Here is a 12,222-nt window from a genome sequence, read left to right on the forward strand (position 1 = left end):
TGGGATAGACAAAGAACAGATCATCCCACCTACCTTCCTGCAAAACAAATTCTGCCAAAATCTCAAAATATTGGTGGATCTTTACCTGGTGGGGCAACCAAAGTTTTAATTCCCCCCAAAAAAAAATGTCAGTCTAAAAAATCTCAGTCTTTAGAGGTGATATAATTATGGAATTGCAGCACTTTTACAACAAACATCAGAACTGGACACAGGAGTGCTAGGAGGTACCCCAGTGAATCCCCTCAGTTCCAGAAATAATCATCTTTTCATCTCTATGAAGCAGCAAACTGAAATTCCCCCTTAATAATCCAGTTCACTTACTTATTCAACACCCCTTCTCAGCTATCAGTTTTGCAACCTGAACAGCTTAGAATGGACAGGAAACAATTGGTCATTGTCAGTTTCCAATTTAATGGAACCATGGATATGTTCCATGAGAGAGGCATATTGTCTTGAAGACTTTAACCTGAAAACCACCCAACTGCTATTTTGGCGGGAAGGAAAAGAGAAAATCTGTAAATGATTTTTTGGTATAATAGTGGGAGGGGTCACTTTCTACCCCAAGCAACCTATGATGCCATTCCCCCAGGCCAGGTTGGGGTACAGAGTGACCCTTCCCTGGGCCTGCTCCATAGGACCAGTCATGCCCACACTCATCAGCCTTAGGATGCCTCCAGGCCTCTGGTTTCCTTTGGTTTGTCTAGGGGCTCACAGTCCTAGTCTGATAAGTTCACTTCCTGTGGAGCTTGACCAACATCCGTTGTCCTGTGCCTGAAGAACCAATGCCAAATATCCAGGGAGATCCTTGATCATTCCCAAAGGCTCTCAAAGAAAGCAGAACAATGCCCACCACTGGTCGGCCTTCTAGGGGTAGGAAAAGGAACAGGAACAAGAAGTAGGAATGACAGGAAGGGGTGGACCCCCTCTCCCTCCATCTTTTCTATGGGCTACCCTACTCTCTCTCACTCCACTTCGAGCTAGTGCCAGCTTGAAGGAAAAAAGATGAAGGGGCTCCCTGCTGTGTATGGAGGGGCCTGTGCTCTAGGCGATGATCATAACACACAGCTCCATGATTCCAGTGCAGGGTCTCTGATCATCGCCCAGTGTGTCATGTATATTTATACATGTGCATGCTCACTAATACTATTTCTTCTTAGTGCCAGGGAATCCAGTGCCTGAAATACTTTCCTTTTAACCTCACATTTACCCCCAGGACCACAGTTATGAGGGAGCACATGGCCCAGAGAAGATAGAAGGTCCAGAATCTTTACCTCTTTACCTTCCCTGTATATGCTGCTACTCCTGGGCCTCTTAGCAGTGGCAGCACCTTCGAAATTCTCTTCACCCCTAACCTCTGTTTTGACCCCAAGCAATTCTACAAACCCTCTAGTCCCAACTGCTTCAAGGACCTTCTTCTTTTTACTTCCCAGTCTGAGAAAAGAATGTGTGTGAGTAAAGGACCTCATGGGGATTAAAGAACAGGAGGGCAGAATGGCTGGGGCAGTGATGAAAGGTTGAAGTTTGAGAGGAGGTAGATTGGGAGAAGTAGGCAGGGCTAACTTCTCATAGGACCTTGTTATATCTGAGAAGGTTTGGGATCTTCTAAGTTCGATGGAGAGTATTGACTATCCCCTTTCCCTATTCCAGTGTATCACGGGGAGCAGCTCCTGAATGCCCCTTCTCTGGGAGGCACTGCTCTCCTGGCTTGCTCTAGCTCGACCACCAGGACTTACCTAATGCCTCCCTGAAGTTGCCCTCTCACTCCCCTTCTGCCCCTCTAGCCAATTTAGTCTCCAGGGCACTCTCCCTACCTCACAGCTATGGTGACTTAGGATCAACCTTCAAGGCAATTCCAAGGAAATGATGAAGCCATTTACTCTCCTTGGCAGGATGAGTGAGTTGTGTTCTGAGTGTTGGGAGAAGAAAACAGATCAAAAGCTGAGCTTGTGCTTTACCTGCCCTGGCATGGTATATAAAGACTTCACCTCCAAGTCCTGAGCACCCACATATATACACTCATATATAATTGTGCTATATGCATGTCTGTGTGTACGGATAAACCAGTACTTCACAGATATACACAGCTCAATGATCTACCGCAAGTAAAACCTGGAACTGCCATCCAAATAAATAAATACAACTTGCCAGCAACTTTGAAATCTCACACCTGGCCCCTCTTAATCACAATATTCTCCCTCCCTCTTAAAGGTTACCACTATCCTGAATTTTACGGTAATCACCAACTTATTCTTTTTTTGTTTTTGCTTCCCCACCTAAACTCGCATCATTAAATACTATCCTTATGTTTTCTTCATTAAGAAAAAGTAAGCTTTTTGTTATTGTGGTTGCTGTCTGAATATTCCTCTCCCCACATAATTCATATGTTGGAACCTAATAATGTGATAGTATTAAGAAGTGGAGCCTTTGAGAAGAGATTAATTCATGAGGGCTGTACCCTCAGGAATGGGATTAGTGTCCTTTTAAAAGAGGCCTGAGTGAGTCCCCTACCCACTTGTGCCATGTGAAGACGCAGCAAGAAGGCACCATCTATTAAGCAGGGAGTGAAGCCTCTCTAGAGACCAAATCTGCTGGTGCCTTGATTTTGGACTCCCAACCTCCAGAGCTGTCAGCAATAAATTTCTGCTATTTATAAATTATCCAGTCAAAGGTATTTTGTTATAGCAGCCCAAATAGACAAAGACTGTGGTACATAATGTGCAACAACATGTTCAAAGGAAAATGGAATGAAATATCTAACCATATTTGAGGAGTCTGGCTCCTGGCCAAAAACGTTTGCGTGACTTCTTAGGCAGCCCTCACGATCTAGGTGAAAGGCTGCCCTCCTCACATCAGAGGTGGTCCACAGCCAATGCACTGCACTGTCCAAAGGGAGCTGCAGTCAAGGGCTCAGTCCCCTACCCAGGCAGCCATCCTCTTGCCTATATCTGCATTCCTAGCCCTAGCCCTATTCCTAGCCCACTTATCCGGGGCCTTTAGCCCTGGTGCCTCTGCCTGAACTTCCTTATGGGGAGAGGAAAAGAAATCTTCAAGATACCTTTCTCCATGCTGGCTCAATACTCAGAACATTTTCACTCCAGATCTTCCCCTCTCCTTACTCCCAGGTTTGTAAAACCACAGGAGCCTTTGTTCAGGGATCCCTTGACAGTGCTGTGCTGATCCACCTGACCCTTGAGTCAATGCTATTCCATGGGGGAAAAAGGAACAGGATGGGGTTGGCACTTTCTCTGGTTTAGCCTCTTGCTTATACTATCACAGTGAGTGATTAAAGCCTTGACTGTTACTTTCATCTTGACTTGCTGTCCTAATAGGTACTCGGACACCTAGCAGCTCACCTCAGCCCTTGACGATGCCAAGAAAAAGAACATTACCATCACCCCCCAGAAACCCCTTGTTCTTTTTCCCCATTTATTTTTCCCTCCCTCCTTCCCAGTGGTAGTGAACTACTATCGTAAATTTGAACATTATAGTCTGGTTTCACTAGTTTCTAATGTTTATTTAAATGGACTCATACAGAGATATTTCTTTTGGTCTGACCTCTTTATTCAAAATTAAGTTTGTGAGAGTCATTCACATTCTTGCATGAAGTTTAGTTCATTCATTTTTGTTGCTGTATAGGATTTTATTGTACAAATAGAGCACAGTGGATTTAACCATTCTAATGTTGATGCTCATTTGGGTGTTTCCAGTTTTAGATTTTATAAATAAGGCAGGTATGAATGTCCCTGTATATGTGTTCTGGTGAATGTATACATGTATTTCTGTTGGGTATATACCTAATCATGGAATCGCTGATAAAGTTTTGAGGTCTTTAAGATGCTGCATGTAATATAAGAAAAGCAATCAACAGTCTGGACAGGAGAACTTAGAGAAAAATGTGTTCTTCCAATCCTGCTAATGGCCTGACGCACACTGGATGTCTCTTTCATTGGTAGCTCTCCCACTAGTGACTTCTCACTTTGGTCAGTGTGCTAACCCTTGGGTTTATTAAAAGGCTTCAACAAGGTCAGGCATGGTGGCTCACTCCTACAATCCCAGAGCTTTGGGAGGCCGAGGTGGGAGGATCACTTGAGGCCAGGAGTTCTAGACCAGCTTGGGCAACATGGTGAGATCCCATGTCTACAAAAAAATTTAAAAATTAGCCAAGCATGGTAATCCCAGCTACTCGGGAGGCTGAAGTAGGAGGATTGTTTGAGCACAGGAGTTCTAGTCCAGCCTGGGCAACATAGCAAGAACCCATCTAAAAATAAATAAATAAACAATAAATAAAAAATGTAAATGATGGGGATGATGCTCAGTCAGGGCATGGACAAAGCAAGCGCGCACGCGTGTGCACACACACACACACACACACACACAGGCATAAACACACAGATGCACAGAAATTACTTAAAATATCTCCCTGCAGGCATTCCACACTGATAGTTCATAATTAAATTCAGTCCTCTGAGTTGAACTCATAATCTACTAAAATGGTGCGATTTCTGTGCTTTACATTCAGTCATTGGCCAATGTCATTAAGTTGTTAGGGACTTCCACTGATCAGACACCTGCAAAGAAGTCCTTGAAGTTCTTTCCCAAGGACACACAGCTAGTAAGTTGCAGAGGCACGATTGGAACTAGGTGTGTGTTATCTGTAGCCTGAGTGCCCTTAACCCCACAGCAGCTAGAATGACATGGAACTTATCTGCGTGTGGGGGCAGGTAAACAGATATTCATTAAAGGTATGTTGAAAATGAAGATAAGGAAAATTAACTTTTTTCTTGCCATCTAAACAAAATGCTTTTCATATTTTGCTTTATTTTCTTCTTGTCCTTACTTTGTATACACACACATACACACAATGTATACAATTTTTTCTCTCTCAGCTTATAGTCATTACACTAATGTTATTACTTTGTTTTTGTAATCTGTGTTTTTAATTTTATTTGAAAATAAGTGCATTCTTTCTGATTACAAAGCTGGTTTCTTACTGCAGAGACCTTTTAGTTTCATAATTTCATGATGGCACAAAGCAGAGAATAATGAGTAAACTATACTGCCATAATATCAATCATCCAGAGAGAACCACTCAAATTTTTACTTTTATTCATTTTTTACTTTTAAAAGTATTTGTAAACATTTTTATATATTTCCTTCTACTCAGTTCTCTACATACCCACCCATTTTTCCTGTTATAAAACTGGAATCATGTGAAAACTTTCAATTGTACCTTCTTTTTGCTCAGGACAGAGTCTTGAAGACACCCACATGTAGGTGGCAGGAATGGAGGAGTGTATTAGGTAAATGGTATCAGAGGAGGTAAATATTGGAATCCTAAATGCAAAGAGAATTCTCCAAGCAGTCATCAAATGCTTCTGAGAGGTGAGATGTGAAGGAGAACTTCTAAGAGGAAGTGGCATTCACTACCGAGACATTCCCTTATGTCACTGGAAAGCAGGCCAGTAGGATGAGTGCGTTAGCTCTAGACTCAGGGCAAAGGAGGCAGGGAAGGGTCAGGAAGGAGAGGGAGCAAGGACAGGGTGCGTCTCATGTCAATTTGGTGTGTGAGGTAAGCAGAGAGGAAAGATGATGCAATTTAAGGATTTTGGGGGTTGAGAATCTCTGAGAGGTGGAGGATCTACTGTCATGTGAGAGAGGGATGAGATGCAAGGAGGAGGAAGGTCACTGATGCAGCAGGAGACACAGCTCGCAGGACGGGGAGGGATCAGAGACACAATGAGCAGAGGAGGAAGCAACAGTTATTCCAGTTGGGGGTTGGGTGCATCTATGGAAAGGTGCACTCAACAGACCTGTTCCTCTCTCAGAGAACATTCCTTCCCCTTCCTGTTCTGCACTGTCTTCTGTCTCCTGGTTTCTGCACAAGACAGACTCAGAATTGTCACTGCAATCTGGGGTAGGGAGGACTCTAGACAGCTGGGGCAGCCTGAGGGCACTGTACACCTGAGAGGGTGTCAGAGGATGGAAGCAGATGGTACCCATCAGTACCAAAGATTCCAAGAAAGCATGCAATTACAAGTACATATTTCTTTTCTTTAACTCAGGTTTTCTTAATTCTGTTTTAGCATGGAGAACTTTCATCCATATTTGATAAGGTGTTGTAAAACTGCTGTTTCATGAAGTTCAGCTAGAGAAATTTCCTAATGTACATCTAAGCATTTTGGCAATACTTGGAAACTCTGCAGATGTTGACACTTTCTAGTAGATCTGTAATTTGAAGTAACAACTGAGCTGATCAGAAATGTGACTCTCTTTATAACTCATCTCAACGTGCTCATAAACTCTCATTTCTACTGATAGAAGAAACTACCAAACCTTGCCACTTTAAGGTGACCAATTCCTTCTGGTTTAAAATATAATCACTTTTAGGCAATTAATTGCTTATTTCGTTCTTGATTTCAGTTGTGTAGATTTAAAGTCCAATATCCTTATGAAGGCTGCCCTATCCCTCTCATGTGCCCTTCCCTACTCTCCCTCCTAATCCTTCCCCCTTTTCCTCTTCCTTCATCCCCTCCTCATGCCCCCTTCTCTTCACCTCCCTCCTATTCTTCCTCCTCTACTTCTCCTCCTTGCTTTTCTCCTTCTTGTCCTCCTCTTCCTTCTCTCCCTCTCTCCCTACCCAATCCTCACTTCCTTCTCCTTCAACTCCTCTTCTAACTCTCACTCTTCTTCCCCTCGTCTTCCTCCCCAAGAAATTATCTGGCTACAGATGACTGCAGCAAGGAGGATGGGCCTGTCCCTTTTGCTCTCTCATCTCCCTTGGTCTTTGAGTGTCTGCCATTTTCCCCTGTGTCTTCAACAGATAAGACTGACTCTTTCTGGCCTTTGACACACAGATGGTGGTATTGATGGTTTCCATCATGGCCTCTAGTCAGGACAGCTACATACTCTGAACCATTCTCTTTCAAGTCCTGGTCCTTGTCTTGCTGACCAGTCTTCTCAGTGCCTCTGTGGATTCTCTTTCTGGGCCTGCAGCTGGAACTCATTCATGCTACAAATGACCCATAGGGAATCTGACAGCACTGTGGCAGGACCTCTCTTTCCTAAATGCCAGGCTGTCATTTCTGAACTCCTGTTGCTGCCTCTTGTTAGTGTGGGGCACTGAGGGCAGGTCTCACTCCCAGAGCTACCAGTGGGATGTAGGGCAGCATGCCATTATGCTCCAGAATTCCCAACCTTTCATGGTTCCTGTCTCAATACTCCCCACTTCTTTCCCAAGCCTCCCTCCAGGGTCACTGCATACATTTACACATATTGTGCACTCTGCAATTAAAGTAGATTCATTCACATGCAATATATCCTGGAGTTGTGCAGTGTACAGCCTGCCTGACAGTACATATTTACCCTGTGCCCAGCCCCCTCCCTCGCTCCGCCTTGCCCAGCTCTAGAAAAGCCCTACTCCCTCCTAGGGGTCAGATATCAGCACCTATATCTCTCCGAAAGATTTGAGGCTCAGCAAACGTATACTTAAACACAAGTCTAGCTCTAAGAAATTGTGCTCTGAACTTCTCTCCATATATAGCAGTCACTGAAAGAGCTGTGCACAACTTTGGGCACCACAGTACTTAAACAGTGATAGGAAGAATGTGGAGATGGTCCCAATGAAGAGAGACAAGTTCAGAATTAGTGCAAATGCTTTTACAGTTGTGATTCACTTTATGCACTTGATACATGAAAACAAACTGAAGCGTTATTCTTTCTTTTCATGTGTGCTCCAATGTAGAAATTATGTCATACTTAGGTCTTGTTTTATGTTTTCTAGACTTTCCCAAGCTTTTTTCCATGAGGATTTTCCTACATATGGAGCAGCTGGAAAAACTGTTCAGTAAACACCTGTACACCCTCCACCACAATCCAATGATTAGCTTTTGGTCATATTTTATGGGTATCATTTTTAATCTCTACATAATAGTTCATCAAATCAATGCATCTTAATTTTTTGACAATCCCCCCATTTTGGATATATTCCTCGACTCCAAATTCCCAAAATTATAAGTGGTAATGCTTAATGATAATCTCTGAGCACAAAGACCCTCCTTCCTGAATTTTTAAAGCCTGTGACAGCTGATAAGCTAGAATGCTGATGCCAGTACCCCTGAAATTTTAGTCTTTGAGGAAGGGTCTAAAGGGACTAATAGAGAATAGAAATTATAAGTGAATTCAGAAGAATAAGTACCTTGATATTGCTAGGAATCCAAAACTTAGAGCAGGCAGAGTCTCCAGGGACTCTGTGAGTGTGTGTTTATGGGGGAGGGGTGTCACTGGATTCTACTTGTTCTGCCCAGGAGTACAGGCGTGAGCCACTGTGCCCAGCCCATGAAATGTTAAAGTGGATTGATCTGCTCACCCATGCTGGAGGGTCCAAAAAACATACGTCTCGTGACTGAGAAACAGATTTGTGAGAGGAGCCCCTGCAGCCCCAAAAAGTTTTGTAATTGCTCTTCTTTATAGGTCAGAAATTCTAGTGGAAACTACTCCCACTGAACTGGTATAATTAAATGCAATGAGGATAGCTGGATTGTGGGGTGGCAGGGGCCAAGTGGGGGCACTTAATTGACAAAGTGTGCATAGTTACTGTAATGGGCAGCAGATTCAATGCAGCAATAAGAATAGTCTGACTCACAGGGACATATGGCATTGATTAGTTGGTCATGGTGTCCCTTGAAGAGAAACAGATGGGCAGTCTACTAAATTCTTACTTGATATATATAAGTGGATGAGTTCTAGATTGAGTGCACAGAAGTCTAACCTGAATCACCAAAATAGTCCTAGCCTTTCGATCAATTCCTAGATTTGAGCCAATTTACAGACCCAGAACCCTATGAATAAAGAAGGACTCCACTGCCAAAAATATATACTGCTAATTTTCTGCAGCTTTCCCCAAAGACATCTATGGCTTTAGGGGTGAATGTGCAGTAGGGAAAATGAAACAATCAAACTTTTCAGGGATTACTGTATATTGCTTCTGAACTAGCACTGATTCCAAAAGCCTCAAAATGTCACTGCAGTTCACCAGTCAGAGTTAACAGTTTATGGTGGTCAGGGGATTGATGGAGTTTTAGTTCAGGTCTGTCTCACAATGGGTCCTCCAGGTCTCTAAACTTATCCTATCGTTATTTCCCCAGTTCCAGAATGTATAATTGGAAGAAAAATACTCAGCAACTGACAGAATCCTCATACTGTTTCCCTGATCTGTGGAGTGAGGACTAATGTGGTAGGAAAACTCAAGTGGAAGCCACTAGAACTGTCTTTACCTAGGAAAATAGCAAACCAAGAGCAATACCACACTCCTAGAGAGATTGCAAGAGATTAGTAATACCATCAGTGACTTCAAATATGCAGACATCCCCATTTAACTCACCTGTTTGGCCTATGCAGAAGGCAGATGGATCTTGGAAGATGGTAGTGGGTCATTGTAAACTAAGCCAGGTGATGACTCCAATTGCAGCTGCTGTTCCAGATGTGGTTTCATTTCTTGAGCAAATTAACACATTTCCTGGAACCTAGTATGTACCTCTTGACCTTGAAAATGCTTTTTTTCTCAATAACTGTTAGTAAAGACCACCAGAAGCAATTTACTTTCAGCTGGTAAGACCAGGAATACACCCTCACCATCCTACCTCAGGTGTATTGTGTATCAATTTTCCAGCCCTACATCATAGTTTAGTTCACAGGGATCTTGATCACCTTTCTCTTTCACAAGACAACACACTAGTCTATTACATCGATGACATGCTAATTAGACCTAGTGAACAAGAAGTAGCAACTACTCTACACTTCAGGGCTCCTCTAAGTATCCATTGGCTCCAGTTTGAAATCTCAGTATCCATTGGCTCAATGACTTTCATGCTGTTTTGTAAGGAAAAGGCTCTTGTGAAAACACTATGCTAGGTCCATGGTGTATGATCTAGGAACCAACCTGCTATCACTTATCATCATGACAGGGCTCGATAGAAAAGAAAAATTATGACAGGAATCTGCGGGTAAACCTTTAATAGAAAACCACAGTCTGTCCCTTTGGACCCAATAAGAGAAAGGGATGGTTTAAACTCAAGGTTTTTATGATGCCATGATCCTGAGTGAATGTGTGTATGTGCTTGCGTGGAGGGTGTGAGGAGAAAGCCCATTTCAGTACACACATGTCCCCCATAGGTCTTCGGTTTCTCCCCCACATTCTCCAGATGCTCCTGTTCCTCTCAATTAGACAAGCTTACTTGGGTGGCCCTGGGGCAATGACCCCAAAGCCTCAGTGCCAAACTGTCTAAGTTCACAATTAACTGAGACCCATCTCTGCAGAGGAGACCAGACTGCTGCCCCTAACCTAACAGCAGCTCACAGTTTCAAGCACTAGCTGTGTGCCAGCAGTGCGATTACCACGGACATACTGCTCTCCCTTTAATCCTCCAAACAACCCCAGAAGGGTCTATTACCCTTTCTGCATTTGACCAATGCAGAAAGTGAAGCCCAGCCAAGCAAGAGTCACTTGCCCAAAGTCGCACAGCTAGTAGGGAGCAGAGCCAGGAGTTGAAAGCCCCCTTTGATCTACCTCCAGAGCGGACACTATGACAGCGACACTGCCTCCCCGTGGAAACCAAAAGCAATAGCACACTCTTCACTGCACTGGGGGGAACTCTGGAGGATGAAGGTTCCAGAGAAGACAACAACAACAACAACAAACAAAAAAAATCACTGGCCCGTGTAAGGTCTACTCAGGGCAATCAAGAAAACCTGAATGGGGAATTAAGACAGCGAGATGTCTCAGTCCTCTGGACCCACCAGACCCAGAACCCTGTGAATAAAGGGGAGGCTGGGCCTCCTTGAGGAAGATGGCAGATAAAACCTCTCACTCACCTATTCCCTCGGTTTCACAAGCTCTCTCTTTTAAAAGTCATACATATACTTTAAAAGAGTTACAGCTTCTTCACAGCTCGCCTGTTGCAGCTTCTGCACCCTGCTGTGGATGTCCTGGGACAGGACAGTCAGGAACTCCTCCAGCACCAGCAACTCCAGAATCTGCTCCATGGAGCGCATCTCAGGCCAAAGTCACCCATGGCGAAATTCTAAGAGCCGCCTGCGGGTGTCCCGGGCACCAGCAGCCTCTTGGAAGCAGAACCCTCAGAAGCACAGGTGGGAGGCCGCCAGGCTAGACCTTGGGTCGGGCGGGAGCAGCAGGAGTTCTGGCTCCAGGCGTAGGAACTTCCATAGTTTCCCTCTTACAGGAGGGGAACTCTTTCCGCTCGCGGGAGCCCAGGCCAGACGCCACCGTCAGGCTCCCAGACCACCTTGGCCCCGAAACCAGTTGTGCCCGCTGGCCAAGGCGCCCGGGGCCAGGAGAAAGAGATGATGGCTTCAGCAGGAGTCTGGCGTGCCCGGGTTTCAAGTTCCAGCCGCTGAGCCCAACTTTGGACCCGGCAGAGTTGTCTCCAGTAGCTTCGCCTCACTGGGCTTGGGACACTGCAGCTCCTGCCCCCGTTTCGCTTCCACCAGGACCTCCGGGAGGCACAAAAGCAGGCAGCTTTCTCCTGTCTGTGTTGGACCCACGCAGGACTAGGCCCCCGGTCCACACGCAGAAAGTCCTAGCGCGGAAGTTTGGCGTCCACAGACCAATTTGTCCGCTTAGGACCAACGTTAGGGCTGCGTTTCCCGAACGACACCACTGTATCAAGCGGCCATTGGATCAGGTCTCGCCACAACTCGCAGCTGACCAATCAGAAAAGAAAATTTGGCTCCAGGACGGGACCAGCGAGGGACCAATTGAAAGAAAAGAGGCGGGGCCAGCAGGCAAACCTTAACCCTAGAGACCTCTGTGGCTGTTGAAGGCAGAGGGTAATGGGCGGGGTCGCTAGATCGAAGCTTAGGTCTTGAAGATGGGGATACTAAAAAGCAAATCCGAGGCCGGGCGCGGTGGCTCACGCTTGTAATCCCAGCACTTTGGGAGGCCGAGGCGGGCGGATCACGAGGTCAGGAGATCGAGACCACGGTGATACAAAAAATTAGCCGGGCGCGGTGGCGGGCGCCTGTAGTCCCAGCTACTCGGAGAGGCTGAGGCAGGAGAATGGCGTGAACCCGGGAGGCGGAGCGCCACTGCACTCCAGCCTGGGTGACAGAGCGAGACTCCGTCTCAAAAAAAAAAAAAAAAAAAAAAAAGCAAATCCAAAGCCACTGTGAACTGCAGGCGGACGACCGGAGTCAAAATCTCCAGGA

At 45.2% G+C, this 12,222-nt stretch overlaps 1 protein-coding gene across 2 annotated transcripts in view; it reads right to left on the minus strand.

Moving 5' to 3' along the window:
• Positions 1 to 11,636, minus strand: part of ZNF75D (zinc finger protein 75D) — a 52,493-nt gene extending 40,857 nt beyond the window's left edge. Inside the window, exons 1-2 of one of the 2 annotated variants that reach the window (XM_032757674.2) lie at positions 10,870 to 11,636; positions 9,380 to 9,566 (exon numbers count right to left, since the gene is read on the minus strand). The gene's annotated coding sequence lies outside the window, so the exon portion shown is untranslated. The remainder of the gene's footprint in view (positions 1 to 9,379; positions 9,567 to 10,869) is intronic. The other variant, XM_058441703.1, reaches the window with a different exon arrangement.
• Positions 11,637 to 12,222: the final 586 nt, after the last annotated feature.

Source organism: Hylobates moloch, unplaced genomic scaffold (genome assembly GCF_009828535.3).
Source record: "Hylobates moloch isolate HMO894 unplaced genomic scaffold, HMol_V3 SCAFFOLD_7, whole genome shotgun sequence".
Lineage (NCBI taxonomy): Eukaryota > Metazoa > Chordata > Mammalia > Primates > Hylobatidae > Hylobates > Hylobates moloch.